Consider the following 20,129-nt stretch of genomic DNA (forward strand, 5'->3'; position numbering starts at 1 on the left):
ACCACTTTATAACAGAATTTGTTCTTTCACATTTTTCAGTGCAAATGAGGGCAATGACTTTTAATTGTGTATTCTTCATTTGGATCGCTATCTTCTGCTTCATCCCCTGCCTCCATAGCAGGATGGAAGTTCAGTCTCAGCTGCGGCCATTCAATCCTCCTCTTCTCCGCTTAGACTGCCACTGAGGGCACCGATTGTTACAATGTTGGATGCTTGCCTGTTAGACCAACCACTCGTTTTGATATGTCCTGGACCTTTAAATGCTCAGAGGGCTCTGTGCTCTCCCTGTTTCCCCAGTGTTTCCCAGAATAAAAGCCTCATTTTCCTCTTAGTTTCTGTTTTGCAGCCAGAACAATAAAGCATCGCAGCATTCAGCCGTGTGTCCATTACCTTCCTTTTGCCTCTGTGTGGCTAGCTCCTTCTCCACTGGCTCCAGAAACATAACACATTCCAGAAAGACTAGCAGACGGGCATTGCTTTTGGGGAGCACCAGCTCGGGCTGGACCCATCATAGTGACCTAGAATGATCATTTCCATTCATAGAATCATAGAATCATAGAATATCAGGGTTGGAAGGGACCCCAGAAGGTCATCTAGTCCAACCCCCTGCTCAAAGCAGGACCAATTCCCAGTTAAATCATCCCAGCCAGGGCTTTGTCAAGCCTGACCTTAAAAACCTCTAAGGAAGGAGATTCTACCACCTCCCTAGGTAACGCATTCCAGTGTTTCTCTTAGTGAAAAAGTTTTTCCTAATATCCAATCTAAACCTCCCCCACTGCAACTTGAGACCATTACTCCTCGTTCTGTCATCTGCTACCCTTGAGAACAGTCTAGAGCCATCCTCTTTGGAACCCCCTTTCAGGTAGTTGAAAGCAGCTATCAAATCCCCCCTCATTCTTCTCTTCTGCAGGCTAAACAATCCCAGCTCCCTCAGCCTCTCCTCATAACTCATGTGTTCCAGTCCCCTAATCATTTTTGTTGCCCTTCGCTGGACTCTCTCCAATTTATCCACATCCTTCTTGAAGTGTGGGGCCCAAAACTGGACACAGTACTCCAGATGAGGCCTCACCAATGTCGAATAGAGGGGAACGATCACGTCCCTCGATCTGCTCGCTATGCCCCTACTTATACATCCCAAAATGCCATTGGCCTTCTTAGCAACAAGGGCACACTGCTGACTCATATCCAGCTTCTCGTCCACTGTCACCCCTAGGTCCTTTTCTGCAGAACTGCTGCCTAGCCATTCGGTCCCTAGTCTGTAGCTGTGCATTGGGTTCTTCCGTCCTAAGTGCAGGACCCTGCACTTATCCTTATTGAACCTCATCAGATTCCTTTTGGCCCAATCTTCCAATTGGTCTAGGTCCTTCTGTATCCTATCCCTCCCCTCCAGCGTATCTACCACTCCTCCCAGTTTAGTATCATCCGCAAATTTGCTGAGAGTGCAATCCACACCATCCTCCAGATCATTTATGAAGATATTGAATAAAACCGGCCCCAGGACCGACCCTTGGGGCACTCCACTTGATACCAGCTACCAACTAGACATGGAGCCATTGATCACTACCCGTTGAGCCCGACAATTTAGCCAGCTTTCTACCCACCTTATAGTGCATTCATCCAGCCCATACTTCCTTAACTTGCTGACAAGAATACTATGGGAGACCGTGTCAAAAGCTTTGCTAAAGTCAAGAAACAATACATCCACTGCTTTCCCTTCATCCACAGAACCAGTAATCTCATCATAAAAGGCGATTAGATTAGTCAGGCATGACCTTCCCTTGGTGAATCCATGCTGGCTGTTCCTGATCACTTTCCTCTCATGCAAGTGCTTCAGGATTGATTCTTTGAGGACCTGCTCCATGATTTTTCCAGGGACTGAGGTGAGGCTGACTGGCCTGTAGTTCCCAGGATCTTCCTTCTTCCCTTTTTTAAAGATTGGCACTACATTAGCCTTTTTCCAGTCATCCGGGACTTCCCCGGTTCGCCACGAGTTTTCAAAGATAATGGCCAGTGGCTCTGCAATCACAGCCGCCAATTCCTTCAGCACTCTCGGATGCAACTCGTCCGGCCCCATGGACTTGTGCACGTCCAGCTTTTCTAAATAGTCCCTAACCGCCTCTATCTCCACAGAGGGCTGGCCATCTCTTCCGCATTTTGTGATGCCCAGTGCAGCAGTCTGGGAGCTGACCTTGTTAGTGAAAACAGAGGCAAAAAAAGCATTGAGTACATTAGCTTTTTCCACATCCTCTGTCACTAGGTTGCCTCCCTCATTCAGTAAGGGGCCCACACATTCCTTGGCTTTCTTCTTGTTGCCAACATACCTGAAGAAACCCTGAATTCCCTGAGCTATTCAATCCTACCCTGGTCTAGGATCTTTAAACCAGCGTAAACTTTCGTAAATGCTGTCCCCATACACGTTCATCACATCCAGGAATGTACTTGACACACAAACTGGACATTTTGAGGGCTATTGCACACTGCACACTTTCAAAGATGGCTTTGAATCAGCATAAGATTCTGTAATTGTCAAAACTGTAAAAAAAAAAAAATCTAGGGCCAGGTGTAAATGAGAACAGAATTTGAGCAGCTAATGTTCAATCTATTCATAAACTCACTCTGGTCGATATGGGAGATGGGTTTTCACAGCATCTATCTATTCATCTTTGCTGTCCAAAGTGACAGATCATGATCCTGAATCCCTAATTCGTATGAATGGTCTTTACTCAACCAAGTAGCTCCATTGAAGCCAATAGGATTGATCACATAAGCAATATCTGTGTAGGATTAGCTACTTAATACTAACAGTTATAGTGCAAAACAGTTAGCAATAATGGCTAGTTCAAAACCTGGTCATATTCTTGCTTATACACTCTGAGCTTTCTCTTTCCTCCCTCTATGCAGCTGTTTTCTCACTTTACAGAATATCCTGGTGGGGGAACAGATCTAATGTACTCTGGCTATGTTTATATATTTTCTTTCTGGCCTTGTTAATTATCCATGAAGGTTCAGGAAATAATCAGATGCTTAGAATGCTTCTGCAGATAATCAAACCTTTAACAAATACCCCAAAACATAACAGCCCTTCCTCTACTTTAGGTGGAGGGCGGGGGAGAGGGGGGAGAAATGCCAGAAAGCTTTAAGAGCATTTTACTCAGGAAATCATGTCTTTTCCCATTTTCCAGCTGACACATTGCATTGCAATTCTGTCACAGTGCATTACCTTTGTGATGTGATGTAATGCAACATTGCTGATGCAACCCAATCTGATGTGTCTAATGTGATACATCAGGTACAATATTTTGGAAGATTTTTTTGAAAACAACTACCAGAGAAGAGACTTTTTTCTTCTTCTTTCCAAATTAAAAAGCCTTCTCAAAGAATTGTGTCAACTGGTGCTAATTGCATTTTCATGGATAATTAGCAAATAGAATTAAATATGAAAAAAGGTTTGGTATTTTGCTACTTAGATGTTAAACAAGAACAAAGAATATGAGATCTGATATGGGGATATCTAACTGGCTTCCCCAAGATGCACACAGCTTAACTGAGTAGATTTTATTTGTTGTGTCTGATCCTACTATCGTTGATTTAGAAAGAACTGGATTGGAGCCCAGTGTTTGCATTTTTTTTATGAGCTTGAACCATAGTGATGCTCTGATGGAGAAAAATAGTAAAATCACACATGTGTCTGCAGAAATATTGGAAGTCACAAAGCATCACTGGATAGGAATCCTGGCTAGTCCGGAGGGCACTGTGCAGCAGAATTAGAGGATGGCTGGCAGCCTGTTCTGCTAATCACTGACATTCCCTACAGTGGAAACAATATTGCTGAAGAATGTAATCAAGTATCAGATATCTCTAGCAGGAAAAACCCTTAGAGAATCGGTCTACAAAGCAGCCCCAGTTCATAGAATAAGCTCCAATAGCATCAGGAGTGCCATTTAATAAGTTATAATTTGGGTTGCTCTTTTCTTTTATGATTCTATGCTCACTGGGCCAAATTATACCCACCAACAGGGCTGGATGGGTGTAAGGGGGGACTGAATTTGGCTAACTCTCTCATCAGCCTCTCTCTGGATTATAGCCACACTATCTGTGAATAAACTCTTTCACTTCTCTCAGTTAATGCTGCACATACCTGCACTATGTTGTTTGCAATCAGAAGGCTTCACGTCCAGTTCCCACTGGGGTTAATGAAAGTCTTTTAATTGATTTCAGTGGGCTTTGGATCAGGCCCAGAGAGCTTGAGGTCCCACTTACTTTCTCCTCCCAAGCACATGAGAGAGAAAAGAAGGTTTCTTTCAGGTTAATCATTGTGCATTAACATTAAATTCATTATTGCCTACAGTACAGCTGCACTTGGGTCTCATGTTTCCAAAACTAACAGCAGATACAGAGAAGCACTAGACTTTTGTATATGAAAGAACTTAGCTTTTTCACCCGTGTCATGATGACCAGATGAACAATAACCATTTATTTCTTACACAGTGCAATTTTGAAACTTTCTGGAAGTGATTTTTTTGTCAGCAAAAGCAATTTCAGTTAAGCTGAATGAAGTGACAGTAAATTCCACATCTCACAATGAAAGGCAGGCAGTTAATGTTGAAGGTCCCGTTCTGCTTGCTGCATCACTTGATGATAGTCAATGTAATATAAACTTGCGTCCCTTTATCACTGTCAGTCCCTGGAGAGAACCTCTATATTTGAATAATACATATCCCAGAAATATAGTCAACCGCGCCACTGCTTTGGGTGCCAAATTGAGAAACCTTGGGATGCCCATTGATTTCAATGGGCTTTGGATTAATGACTCTAAATCTTTGGAAAAAAGTGAATTTTAAAGAGGGATTTGATGGTAGAAGGGGGTGGAAGCATGGCTGCCTGCTTTGAGGAGACAGTCCAGCATGTAAGGGACCACATTTTACTCTTCCAGATCTTGCTTTCCTTCTCATCCACCCCATGTTCCTCTGACCAAACACCACTTCAGTGTTTACACTGCAGTAAAACACTCATGGCTGTGTCAGCTGACATGGGCTTGAGCTGCAGGGCAATGTAGACATCTGGGCTTGGGCTGGAGTTTGGGGTCTGGAACCCCACAAGGGGAGAAGATCCCAAAGCCCAGACTCCAGCCCGGGCCTGAACATCTACACTGCGATTTTACAGCCCCACAGCCAGATCCCACATCAGCTGACCCAGGCCAGCCACGGGCATTGCATTGCAGCGTAGACATACCCTACATTTCAGTCCACTTCACACACTGCTGATACTAATTTTTCAAGTGTAAAATGTAATTCAAGTCTTCATAAAAAGCCATTTGCTCCTGAGTCTCAGAATTCTCACACCAAGTTTGAAGTGTGAAATCCAGTTGAAATAAAGAAGCTTTATACTCTGGGTCTGACGATCTTGCAAGAGCCTTCAGCATACTTTAACTCTCAGACTTAATCGTATCTCTAATAGCATCTCAGCAGTTTTGTCTCGGCCCTCCAAAGGGCTGGCAGAATGTCTTTTATCTCTAACGACAAGATTTTCAAATGCAGGCACACACCTGATCTACACACAGACACATACATTAGGAATTTGTGTGCACACGCTGGGCAAATATAATTACAGGCTCACATCTGCATTTGCCTAATTTTGAATATCTAGCCCTAACTGCACATCGCATGTGTAAATGAGTCTCTGCAATCTGCATAATCCAGAAACTCATTCTGAAGGAATTTTATCAAGACTGCCAGAGTCAGCACTTATTTAGGATATTGTAAGCATCTATCTACAACTGTTGTTTCTTGAAGAGTTATTAGTATTTCTTAGGAGTAGTGTGTCCTGCATAAATGTTTGTCTGTAATGCTGTCCAGTCTTAACAACACTATTCTTGATACTTCACACTGGCATATATCATTGTTGAAAGATGTAGGAGTTGTTCTTTTTTGATTTATTTATCACCTAGCATATATGAGATTTCTTTACTTTTGAGGAAGCTCGTATTTAAAGTGAACTTTTACTGAAGGTGTCATAAATATAAAGGGAAGGGTAAACCCCTTTGAAATTCCTCCTGGCCAGGGGAAAGCTCCTCTCACCTGTAAAGGGTTAAGAAGCTAAAGGTAACCTCGCTGGCACCTGACCAAAATGACCAATGAGGAGACAAGATACTTTCAAAAGCTGGGAGGAGGGAGAGAAACAAAGGGTCTGTGTGTCTGTCTATATTCTATTTTTGCCGGGGATAGACCAGGAATGGAGTCTTAGAATTTTTAGTAAGTAATCTAGCTAGGTACGTGCTAGATTATGATTTCTTTAAATGGCTGAGAAAAGAACTGTGCTGAATAGAATAACTATTTCTGACTGTGTATCTTTTTTGTAACTTAAGGTTTTGCCTAGAGGGGTTCTCTATGTTTTGAATCTAATTACCCTGTAAGGTATCTACCATCCTGATTTTACAGGGGGCATTTCTTTATTTCTATTTACTTCTATTTTTATTAAAAGTCTTCTTGTAAGAAAACTGAACGCTTTTTCATTGTTCTCAGATCCAAGGGTTTGGGTCTGTGGTCACCTATGCAAATTGGTGAGGCTTTTTATCCAACATTTCCCAGGAAAGGGGGGGTGCAAGTGTTGGGAGGATTGTTCATTGTTCTTAAGATCCAAGGGTCTGGGTCTGTAGTCACCTAGGCAAATTGGTGAGGCTTTTTACCAAACCTTGTCCAGGAAGTGGGGTGCAAGGTTTTGGGAAGTATTTTGGGGGGAAAGACATGTCCAAACAGCTCTTCCCCAGTAACCAGTATTAGTTTGGTGGTGGTAGCGGCCAGTCCAAGGACAACGGGTGGAATATTTTGTACCTTGGGGAAGTTTTGACCTAAGCTGGTAAAGATAAGCTTAGGAGGTTTTTCATGCAGGTCCCCACATCTGTACCCTAGAGTTCAGAGTGGGGGAGGAACCTTGACAGAAGGAGTAGCAATGGACAATCCTCAAGAGATCTAAAGTGTGGGTTCAGGTCAGAAAAGCATTCAAAACCATGGAGGGGCATCCACATTATCCAGATCTTTGGATCAGAAAAATGGATTGAAACATGGCTGAGCATAGATTTATCTGGGAAGATTTCTGTTCCTGGACACCAGTTTAAATACCGTATTGTGAGAACAGATGTCCTTGAGAGTATTTCAGAAATTCTAGTTCTTGTCCTGGTCAGAAACTGAAAAAATAAAACCAGATATTTCAGAGCATTGGAAACAATCTGAGTTCTGTTCTACAAATGGGGAAAATATTTGGTTTTCACATTTATAAATTGTCTTGTCAGCTTCAATTTATGAAAAATACCAATTTAATAGCTTATATTTATATATCATGATCCATCCCAAGGGTCAGTGCTGCCAACTCTCTTGCTTTTATTGCTAGTCTTGTGATATTTGTGTTTTTCTTAAAGCCCCAGCTTCTGGAGCCCTGTAATTAGGTGCGAATCTCAACTTTCATTTTTAAAAAAATGTAAGTTTCTATCCCTCATGGCTATACAAAAAAGTTAGAAAACATGAGTGCACCCTAAAGGCTCAGAAACCAGAAGACAAATGAAAAGAACCCCAAATGTATTATATTTAAGATAATCTCATGATTTTTGAACAGTAGGGGTTAGCAATCCTAAGGGTCCAACAGTGACTTGAATCACTTCACACACAAAACTGAAATGCAACCACCTCTGAGGTAGGTCATGGCAACTGTTTTAACAGTGTACAACAGTTTTGGATAGAAATGAAATTGGCATATCCAATTGAAACATAATCAGATCCTCTCTGTCCGATTGTTGAAGTTTCTCTCTCAGGACTTCTGATATTTACTCATATCTGACTTCAGGCTGTTGTTGAACAGTTTTCTTCACTTGTTATCTGCTACTCTCTTTCACAGATTCTTCAGGCAGATCTCGTGTTTTATGCACAAACTCATAACACTGTATCTTGTGAAATCAGCCATCCTACTTAAGGAGCATGATCCAGCTCAATTTATTTCTCTAAAAAGCAAATTTGTCTTATCATTTTATTTTACTGGCAGAAATTTTTGTGTGGTAATCTGCTTTCTAATTATATTTTATTATATCTCCAAATGCAAGATTGGGAAATGTTTCCTACCTATATTAATGCTATACTATGTTCCTGGGAGGGAAAAACATCTCTCTTCAACTCATGGATTTCTTTAGCAGAAGTTCATTGGCATCAGAGTTAATTATCAGTTCTAATATCAGATAACAGCACCACCTTCTGCCAACAAAGTAACAGTTTCTATCTCTTTTCTTTTGAAAATGATTAGATTCATTCTCTTTTTACTTTGATAGCTTTGTCAAATATTTCTGATGTAAAAGACACAATTTAGACCAACACTCTAGAGAATGTAATTTAAAGCACCCCAAACTGACCAGAATAAATATAGGTGAACCTACCGGTAATTAACAAAATACACAGGAGTTGGCATACAAAAACAAAACAAAACCAAAATAATTGCACATTAAAGTCCTGATTCAGCAAAACACTTAAGCATGTGCTTAGATCCTTTAAGCATGATTTAGTGCTTTGCGGAATCAGGACCTTAAAGTGTCATGATAAGATCATGGGTACAATTTTCAAAAGTGCCTAAGTCTTATTTTCAAAAGTGACTTGGACATTTAGTTGGCTACTAAGGCCCAGATACTCAAAGGAATTTAGACACCTAACCCCCATTGACTTCAATACCTTTGAGGACCTGTGCCTTTGTAGCTATCCAAATGCCCAAGTCACTTTTGAAAATAGGATCTGGGCTCCTAAGTCACTTAGGCATTTAAAATAAAATTACTCCTTAACAAGAGGAGAATGAAAAAAATGAAAATGTATTAGGAATCCTAACAAAAAGAAAAAGTACAATCGGCCTTACTCTGATCTCACCTATGCCGGTGTAAATTAACTCCGATGTATACTGGCTAAAAGTGAGAGGAGAATGAAATCCACAGATTATGGCACTATGTTCTATATTTTCTTTGATCCATATTGTGGCTGGCCTTGTGCACATTTGCAACAAGGGAAGTAGCTGCAAGGAGCCCACCTTCTCCTGTAGCTGTGTTGGGGGCAACCAAGTTCCTGATAGCAAAGGGGACTGTTATACTGCCAGAGAAGAGGGGAGGGGGTGAAGTTAGGTCATTCTCCACCCCCCCCCCCGCACATACACTCATACACACACTTCTGCATCACCTGTGAGCTACAGGGAGTGCCCACATTATGCCTCCAAAAAGAGGTCTAGGTAACGACCTTTGAGCATGCTCCCCCTCGCACCTTCAAACGAAGCCCACATGCTCTGTAGACAGAATGCCTCTGGGAACTGCCACATGCAAACCTGTAAAACCCAGGGCCCAAGCTGCAAATGTGTTGTCAAAACACGGTATCCAAATCTCCCAGTGTTTTGTTTGCAAAGAGCTCGTATATAGGTGCCCAAGTATCCACTGTAGGTATTTAATGCCAATTTGGGAACCCAAACGCAGCATTGCAACATCCGGTGAAGGCACTAGCATTCATATACTGTGCTCCCAGTATTAAAGGTTTTCAAATCCACAGGAAGCTTTAATAGGAATGTTACTTTATGCACTAAACATGCCAGAAGTACCAAGTGATACAATGAGCCAGCGTGGAATATATTTCATTCACCATTTTGAAAGCAATACTCAGTGTATTCCTATGCTAACTGTGGATACAAATCATAGAGCTGCCAACAAGAAATACCAACTGCTAGTGGTTCAAGAGGAATATTTTTCAAGCCAGAAGGGACCATTATGATCATACTGTGTGACCTCCTTCATAGCACAGGCTAGAGAATTCCACCCATTCATTTTTGCATCAAGGCCATAACTTCTGGACATGCTAGAGCATGCCTTTTAGAAAAATATCCAGTCTTGATTTAATGACTTCCAGTGACGGAGAATCCAACACATCCCTAGGTTAGATTGACAACTGGTTAATTACCCTGAATTGGGGCCTTTTTTCTAATCTGAATTTATCTAATTTCAGTTTCTAGCCATTCTATTCTATTCTGTAGAGATTCTTATACCATGCTCATCAGCATAGTATCTGTGCACCTACCTGGAATTTATTAACCAAGATGACTAACATCTAACATTTGTTCTCTCATCCTCTTCTCAAAGGGAGGCATGTGTGCAGAGGAGTGCTTTGTTTGGGAAATTTTAAAACACATGTGGTTATGTGTTTGTGTGAAAGAAGGAAAGGTCAAAGAAAAGATCCTTGCCATTAGAGCAGAAGGCGATGAGCTTTGGAATGGTTCTTAATTCTTGTGGGAGTTCATTCTTCACCAGTATAAAACTCAGGTAAATTACACATATTCCTGTCCCTTAGGTTTTTATTGAGGATTTAAACTCTCTACTTTTGGGACAAAAAGAAGTAAATGTCCCTCGTCTCCACTTTTTCAAGTATGCATACTCCTCCCGGGGCTTGTAACAAAATAAATAGGCCAGATCCTCAACTGGTTTATATAACTGAAACTCCATTGTAGTCAGGGGCACTATGCCAATAGCTCAATTTCAATAACACTTCTGCTTCTAAATCCCTTAGGCACTTTTGAAAATCTCCACTGAGTCTTTAGATAAAAATATGTCACCTGAATATGTGAGTGGACTATGTAGAATATCAGTGACTTTGAGGTGTACAGTACTTTCAGAACTCACTCTGTGCTTTAATCACAGGAGATGCCACATTTTTACGATAAAAATGCTTTTCAATGTAGGAATCATGCTGAGCTGGAACTGGAGGCAATGGGCACAGAAAAATTTATAATCACCTATAACCCGAACAACTGATGAATGGCTAAAGAATAACACATTTATACTCAGCTCAATAACCTAACATTTTAGGGTTGTTGTTTCGGGTGGGTTTTTTTCAGATTTTGAAGGCAGTTTGCTTATTAGAGTTTTATAACAGCCTCAATGAGTCCAAATTCTGTTCAAACCAATGAAAGCATCTTCTGAAACAGCTGTATTTTTATGTGCATGTGTTTTAGTCAATTAAAAGGTCTAGCCTTAAGGATTTATTTTAGTGTAATCTGCTAAAAAGATAAGTACAGCCAGATGCAGTGGCTTTATAAACTACTGGACAATTGGAACTGGAGCTAGACGGTATTTGAAATCAACTCTAGCCCAGGAATATCCTTCCACTATAGGAAATGGGTTATTTCTTCCTAGCCTAAAATAGCCTTTTTAATTGTGTAAAAACACCTAAAAAAACTTTAAGAAAAGGAGTACTTGTGGCACCTTAGAGACTAACCAATTTATTTGAGCATGAGCTTTCGTGAGCTACAGCTCACTTCATCGGATGCATACCGTGGAAACTGCAGCAGATATTATATACACACAGAGATCATGAAACAATACCTCCTCCCACCCCACTGTCCTGCTGGTAATAGCTTATCTAAAGTGATCATCAAGTTGGGCCATTTCCAGCACAAATCCAGGTTTTCTCACCCTCCACCCCCCTACACACAAACTCACTCTCCTGCTGGTAATAGCCCATCCAAAGTGACAACTCTCTTCACAATGTGCACGATAATCAAGGTGGGCCATTTCCTGCACAAATCCAAGTTCTCTCACCCCCTCACCCCCCTCCAAAAACCACACACACAAACTCACTCTCCTGCTGGTAAAAGCTCATCCAAAGTGACCACTCTCCCTACAATGTGCATGATAATCAAGGTGGGCCATTTCCAGCACAAATCCAGGTTTTCTCACCCCCCACCCCCATACACACACAAACTCACTCTCCTGCTGGTAATAGCTCATCCAAAGTGACCACTCTCCCTACAATGTGCATGGTAATCAAGGTGGGCCATGTCCAGCACAAATCCAGGCTCTCTCACCCCCCCTTCCCCTCCCCCGGGGACACACACACACAAACTCACTCTCCTGCAGTCTATACTGAGGCAAAGAAAGACGGTTGGGGTAGTCCTAGGAAATATGTAAAATACAGTTTAAATGGTTGGTAACTGTCTTCTCTGCTTCTGTGTATGCACATCCATAGAGAAAATCAATCTGTCGTATAAACCATTCAACTAAATTAAATTCTAGTTAGCATCTGGGATCCCGTCAATAATAGTAGTTATATTTCTGGAGATCCAAAGAATGGTGGAAGTAATAGGCACATAAAGATTTGAAACGTTAAATAAATTAATTGTTGCATTTCTGCTGCTACCAAAACATGGTTTTACAGAGTAATTAGTAATTAGGTATCTGACTTTAATGAATAAAATTATGCAATAATTTAAATTCTCAAGACCTGTATACCATCAGTAATGTTTATTGACTCTCAAATGCATTAACTTTGCAGTCATCTTCTTGGTAGTTCAACATAAATCTTTAACAGTAAGAGATTGTCACCACCATTTTAAGTGATTTTCATGGTCACCATCATCCTGAAAAATAGTCCCCTGTGACCGTAGCTCTTCAAATAGAGTCAAACAGAAACACAGCCCAGTTTTAATAACAGTAAAATTCAGGTATAAACCCACCAATGCAAGAAAATTCTGCTTTCACAATGTCTACATAGACAGTACCTATCACCACCCAACTTTTCTGAGACTCTGCGATGTAGCCATAGGCACAATTAGTGAATAGACTAAACGTAAAGGACCAGATTTTTAGTCCTGCCTTAACCAGGTCTCCGCTGGGCCTCCAATTCTGTGTGTGCAAATAATTGCAAATGCAGTCTATTCACTTGTTATTAGCCCAATTTTAAAGATGGGGAATAGTCACGCAGAAGTATCAACCCTGAAATGACCTGGGCTCTTGGAACCTAATCCTGCAAAGCATGTCCTTAGCTTTAATAATCCCGTTGAAGTCAAAAGAGAAACTAGTGACTTACTAAAGTCACCCAGGAAGCCCATGGTGCTGAGAATTGAATCCAGATCTCCTGAATTCCAGTCCAGTGTCATAATCACATGAAAATCCCTCTATTTTGGCCATATTCTCTGACCATTAAACTGTCTTTATGCCAAAAACCTCCTGACATCAATGAGAGTTTGGAGTGAGTAAGGACTGATTAAAGCACTGTTGTACATGGCTGGCTGGTTCTTGCTCATATGGTCAGGATATAACTGACTGTCATATGTGGGGTCAGGAAGGAATTTTTCTGCAGGTCAGATTGGCAGTGACATCTTTGTTTTACCTTCATCTGCAGTGTAGGGTGCAGGTCATTTGCAGGATTATCCTGGTATACCTCAAACAATTCCCTGCCATTGTAAGGGCCCCAGGAACTGATGTACCTCAGTCCCTCCTATTCTCTGCCTGCACCTCATAACAGTTGAATCTCTTTAGTTTAGATACTTTGGTCTAATTACAGTTGTTGGGTTTAGTGTCCAGGTGCTGGGTGGTGCTCGTGGTTTGTGATATGCTGGAGGTCAGACTAGGTGATCTGGTGGTCTCTTCTGAAAGTCAAGCTGTGTTCTTTCTGATTTGTGCATAATCACCAATCATAAAGCATCTGCAGGGAGGACTTAATACAAGACACAACAGAACCCAGCTCTCTCTCCCATAATTATAGTCTATTTAGTATAAATAATATTTATTTGTGTTGCAGTAGCATCAACGAGCTCCAATCACAGACCAGGACCACAGTGTGCACGAGAGCATGTCTACACTGTACAAACACAGAACAAAAAGATAGACCAAAAACTCTTTGGGGCAGGGACTAAGTACAAGACAAAAGAGAATAGGTGGGCACAGTCAAACAAAGGAGCACAAGGAAACAATGAAGAAGATGAGTGAATCCTACGAGAATAATAAATAGCAAAAACTTATCTTTGCCACTAAAATAAACAGATGTGGCTTGGCATATAAACAGGAACTTAATCTATTTTTCTGCTCAGAACCACACACATTAAGATCTGTAGCATCTCACTCTTTATGATTAACATGGAACAGAGCTGGTGATATGTCATATTCTTCATATGGATGGCAAAGCAACTACACAAGTTCAGACTGGTTTACTATGAAACACTTAAGTCAGAGAAGAGATCCCGAAGATGGAATCCTTGCTCAATCACAGTTCTGCATCAACACTGCCATACATTCTCCACAAATGGACTGCCATCTGGCAAATACCTGAATGAAATACAACCCGTGTTCATATATTTGCTATAATGCTAATTCTTGTCTTTTTATAACTGGCTATAAGATAACATCTTCTTTATTGCTCCCTCATTGATTTGTTCCTTAGAAGCAAATGAGAGCATTTCAGAGAAAGAAATATATAAAATAAAGCAGAGAGGCAATCTGCATGTAAATCAGCATCAGTCATTGACATTTGAGACTTGACAATAAGCCATCTCAGTCCCAGCTGTCCCTGCAAAAGCTGATCTCTTTTGTAAGACAGAGAACACTGAAAGCAAACAGAACCCAGAATGAATTTAGATAAGATGCAGCCCCTCTTTAGCTTGAAGTTTTTTCTAAAGCTTCCTTTGTTCTTTAGCACCCAAGAATACTTTCTACCTAATGTCAGTGTCAATGTCAATTTTTCATTTGTCACTTTCCTCCCAACTAATGCAGTTTCCCTAAAAGTCTCATTTAAGTCATTTAGAATATATTTTCTCAGCTATCTGGTTGCAGTCCAACAGAATGTTCCTTAAACTGCACAGTGTGAATAATTCCACTTTCTCCACTACTTTATGTGGTACGTTAAAACAGGCTCCTAATCTGCTGCTGCTGTTAAAGCTACTAGGGATAAACTATTGCATTGTTCTGATTGCATTGTTATATCATTTATTTTACTTTAACAGTTCTCACTCTGTACAACAAATTCCCCAAATGTGGATTTTTTTCTATTTCAGGTACTGTGATAGAAAATAACCAAAATAGGTTTGGATTTACAAAATGAATATTATTGGACCTTATGAATGGTTTTGTACAGGACTAAAAAGGTTTTATTTGGATAAGCCAAATGACTTAACTGTTAGTACAAAGACACTGTACTGAAGACACAGTATGAGATATGACCTTGTGAATACTCTTTCTCAGGTCAGCAGGAAATGGAAACTTGGAATGGTAGAGGAAATTGTGACTAGCATTTCACTCATACATTCTTATGGCGAGTTGTGGAAGGTCACTCCAAAATCATGATATTGTTTCCTCTTCCAGCCACCAGGGGAAGCCTTGCATTTCCATAGAACAGGGATCAGCAACCTTTGGCACGTGGCCCATCATGGAAATTCGCAGCGGCCTGGAACAGTTTGTTTACCTGCAGCGTCCGCAGCTTTGGCTGATCGCAGTTGCCACTGGCCGCAGTTCGCCGTTCCAGGCCTATGGGAGCTGCGGGAAGCAGCGGCTAGCACATGTGTAGCTGATAATGTATATGACAGTGCACTTAGGCTGGCTCATCACTTCCTTAGTCACTCAGGATGGAGAGAGATCTTTTGGCCTGTTCTAAGTCAGTTATCTAAGGCAAGGGAAAAATCACCATTGATGCATATATCCTAAAGAATGGCAAGTTCCAGTCTCTCATTTAAAGAGCCCAGAGTCATCGTGACATCCTACAGAGTGTGAGAACAATGTATTTCCCCAATACCCCAGTTAATCCTCAGTTACATAATTCAGTACACGGTGAATAGCTCTAATAATCCAATTCCTCCAGTTGCGGTTCACCCAGATGGAATAATAACTGACCATGATTTCCATACTCACATTGAATAGTATCCATCGCCAGAAGATATCCCATTGACTTCATTGGGATTGCATGTGGAGTACAATATTGTAAGTAAGGGTATCATAATCTGGCCCTGAATCACTCCTTCTTTATTACTTTTTTTCAACTAGGCAGAGGTACTTGGGTTGGGTTTTACTCAAGGGTTGTGTGGGGGATGTAGATTACATCATAGAGGCACAACTCACATTACTTCTGGGGGAATTCTGCACCACTGTGCATGTGCAGAATTTATGTCCCCCACAGATTTTTTTGCTTCCCCACAGAAAAATTACTTTCTGATGGGGAAGCAAACGGAAGCCATAAGAGCAGTCATGTGACCCTCCCCAGCAGCATGTTTTGGGTGCCCAGGGCAGGCGTCAGAGAGGTAAATCACTGTGGGGCAGGGGACGAGAATGGGAAAGACTCGGCTGGTGGCTTCTACCCCGTGCCAGGCTCAGCTGCTAGTCCTGGCTGGGCTGGGGAGGACGGGACTTCCTCTTCCCCTGCATAGCATCTGGGGCTAGGTCAGACCCACCCCCAGATTTTCCCCCCAACTGCAGGAAGCTCTACACACTCCCCCTCACACACACACACACACACACACACCACCCTGGCTTCCTGCACCCATCGCTCCTGTCAAGGTTCCTCCCCAACTCTGAACTCTAGGGTACAGATGTGGGGACCTGCATGAAAAACCTCCTAAGCTTATCTTTACCAGCTTAGGTCAAAACTTCCCCAAGGTACAAAATATTCCACCCTTTGTCCTTGGATTGGCCGCTACCACCACCAAACTAATACTGGTTACTGGGGAAGAGCTGTTTGGACGCGTCTTCCCCCCCAAAATACTTCCCAAAACCTTGCACCCCACTTCCTGGACAAGGTTTGATAAAAAGCCTCACCAATTTGCCTAGGTAACTACAGACCCAGACCCTTGGATCTTAAGAACAATGAACAATCCTCCCAACACTTGCACCCCCCCTTTCCTGGGAAATGTTGGATAAAAAGCCTCACCAATTTGCATAGGTGACCACAGACCCAAACCCTTGGATCTGAGAACAATGAAAAAGCGTTCAGTTTTCTTACAAGAAGACTTTTAATAAAAATAGAAGTAAATAGAAATAAAGAAATACCCCCTGTAAAATCAGGATGGTAGATATCTTACAGGGTAATTAGATTCAAAAACATAGAGAATCCCTCTAGGCAAAACCTTAAGTTACAAAAAAGATACACAGACAGAAATAGTTATTCTATTCAGCACAATTCTTTTCTCAGCCATTTAAAGAAATCATAATCTAACACATACCTAGCTAGGTTACTTACTAACAGTTCTAAGACTCCATTCCTGGTCTATCCCCTGCAGAAACCCAGCATATAGACAGACACACAGACCCTTTGTTTCTCTCCCTCCTCCCAGCTTTTGAAAGTATCTTGTCTCCTCATTGGTCATTTTGGTCAGGTGCCAGCGAGGTTACCTTTAGCTTCTTAACCCTTTACAGGTGAGAGGAGCTTTCCCCTGGCCAGGAGGGATTTCAAAGGGGTTTACCCTTCCCTTTATATTTATGACAGCTCCTCAGCTGCAAAGGGAGGGATATGTGTACAGGGAGCTGCTCCCCCATCCACCCAACCCCTGTGCATCCAGACCCCCTCATACCCAGACCCTCCCGCTGAGCCTCACCCCCCACACTTGGAACGCCCACAATGAGCCCCACTCCCCATGCACCTGGGCCACCCTGATGAGCCATCTGCACCTAGATGCACACCTCACCGAGCCCCAACCAGCTTCACCTAGATCCCCAACCCACTGAGCTCCACTCCCCCAGCATCTGACCCCAACAACCAAACCGCCTGCTGAGCTCTATCACCCCCACACCCAGACTCCCCCTGTGGAGCCCCAATGACCTTCACGTGGACCCCCCTGCAGAGTCCCATTACTGTTGCACCCAGAAGCCCACCCCCCACCCCCAACAAGCCCCTGTGCATCCAGATTTCCCTCCCCCCGGATCTCCCACTGAGCCACCCGCATCCAGATTGCCCCATACAGAATCCTCTCAACCCACACCTGGATCCCCCCACACTAAGCCTCTCATAGAATCATAGAATCATAGAATATCAGGGTTGGAAGGGACCCCAGAAGGTCATCTAGTCCAACCCCCTGCTCAAAGCAGGACCAATTCCCAGTTAAATCATCCCAGCCAGGGCTTTGTCAAGCCTGACCTTAAAAACCTCTAAGGAAGGAGATTCTACCACCTCCCTAGGTAACGCATTCCAGTGTTTCACCACCCTCTTAGTGAAAAAGTTTTTCCTAATATCCAATCTAAACCTCCCCCACTGCAACTTGAGACCATTACTCCTCGTTCTGTCATCTGCTACCCTTGAGAACAGTCTAGAGCCATCCTCTTTGGAACCCCCTTTCAGGTAGTTGAAAGCAGCTATCAAATCCCCCCTCATTCTTCTCTTCTGCAGGCTAAACAATCCCAGCTCCCTCAGCCTCTCCTCATAACTCATGTGTTCCAGTCCCCTAATCATTTTTGTTGCTCTTCGCTGGACTCTCTCCAATTTATCCACATCCTTCTTGAAGTGTGGGGCCCAAAACTGGACACAGTACTCCAGATGAGGCCTCACCAATGTCGAATAGAGGGGAACGATCACGTCCCTCGATCTGCTCGCTATGCCCCTACTTATACATCCCAAAATGCCATTGGCCTTCTTAGCAACAAGGGCACACTGCTGACTCATATCCAGCTTCTCGTCCACTGTCACCCCTAGGTCCTTTTCTGCAGAACTGCTGCCTAGCCATTCGGTCCCTAGTCTGTAGCTGTGCATTGGGTTCTTCCGTCCTAAGTGCAGGACCCTGCACTTATCCTTATTGAACCTCATCAGATTCCTTTTGGCTCAATCTTCCAATTGGTCTAGGTCCTTCCGTATCCTATCCCTCCCCTCCAGCGTATCTACCACTCCTCCCAGTTTAGTATCATCCGCAAATTTGCTGAGAGTGCAATCCACACCATCCTCCAGATCATTTATGAAGATATTGAATAAAACCGGCCCCAGGACCGACCCTTGGGGCACTCCACTTGAAACCGGCTGCCAACTACACATGGAGCCATTGATCACTACCTGTTGAGCCCGACAATCTAGCCAGCTTTCTACCCACCTTATAGTGCATTCATCCAGCCCATACTTCCTTAACTTGCTGACAAGAATACTGTGGGAGACCGTGTCAAAAGCTTTGCTAAAGTCAAGAAACAATACATCCACTGCTTTCCCTTCATCCACAGAACCAGTAATCTCATCATAAAAGGCGATTAGATTAGTCAGGCATGACCTTCCCTTGGTGAATCCATGCTGGCTGTTCCTGATCACTTTCCTCTCATGCAAGTGCTTCAGGATTGATTCTTTGAGGACCTGCTCCATGATTTTTCCAGGGACTGAGGTGAGGCTGACTGGCCTGTAGTTCCCAGGATCTTCCTTCTTCCCTTTTTTAAAGATTGGCACTACATTAGCCTTTTTCCAGTCATCCGGGACTTCCCCGGTTCGCCACGAGTTTTCAAAGATCATGGCCAATGGCTCTGCAATCACAGCCGCCAATTCCTTCAGCACTCTCGGATGCAACTCGTCCGGCCCCATGGACTTGTGCACGTCCAGCTTTTCTAAATAGTCCCTAACCGCCTCTATCCCTACAGAGGGCTGGCCATCTCTTCCGCATTTTGTGATGCCCAGCGCAGCAGTCTGGGAGCTGACCTCGTTAATGAAAACAGAGGCAAAAAAAGCATTGAGTACATTAGCTTTTTCCACATCCTCTGTCACTAGGTTGCCTCCCTCATTCAGTAAGGGGCCCACACATTCCTTGGCTTTCTTCTTGTTGCCAACATACCTGAAGAAACCCTTCTTGTTACTCTTGACATCTCTGGCTAGCTGCAGCTCCAGGTGCGATTTGGCCCTCCTGATATCATTCCTACATGCCCGAGCAATATTTTTATACTCTTCCCTGGTCATATGTCCAACCTTCCACTTCTTGTAAGCTTCTTTTTTATGTTTAAGATCCGCTAGGATTTCACCATTAAGCCAAGCTGGTCGCCTGCCATATTTACTATTCTTTCGACTCATCGGGATGGTTTGTCCCTGTAACCTCAACAGGGATTCCTTGAAATACAGCCAGCTCTCCTGGACTCCTTTCCCCTTCAAGTTAGTCCCCCAGGGGATCCTGGCCATCCGTTCCCTGAGGGAGTCGAAGTCTGCTTTCCTGAAGTCCAGGGTCCGTATCCTGCTGCTTACCTTTCTTCCCTGCGTCAGGATCCTGAACTCAACCAACTCATGGTCACTGCCTCCCAGATTCCCATCCACTTTTGCTTCCCCCACTAATTCTACCCGGTTTGTGAGCAGCAGGTCAAGAAAAGCACCCCCCCTAGTTGGCTCCTCTAGCACTTGCGCCAGGAAATTGTCCCCTACGCT

Source organism: Lepidochelys kempii, chromosome 10 (genome assembly GCF_965140285.1).
Source record: "Lepidochelys kempii isolate rLepKem1 chromosome 10, rLepKem1.hap1, whole genome shotgun sequence".
Taxonomy (NCBI): domain Eukaryota; kingdom Metazoa; phylum Chordata; order Testudines; family Cheloniidae; genus Lepidochelys; species Lepidochelys kempii.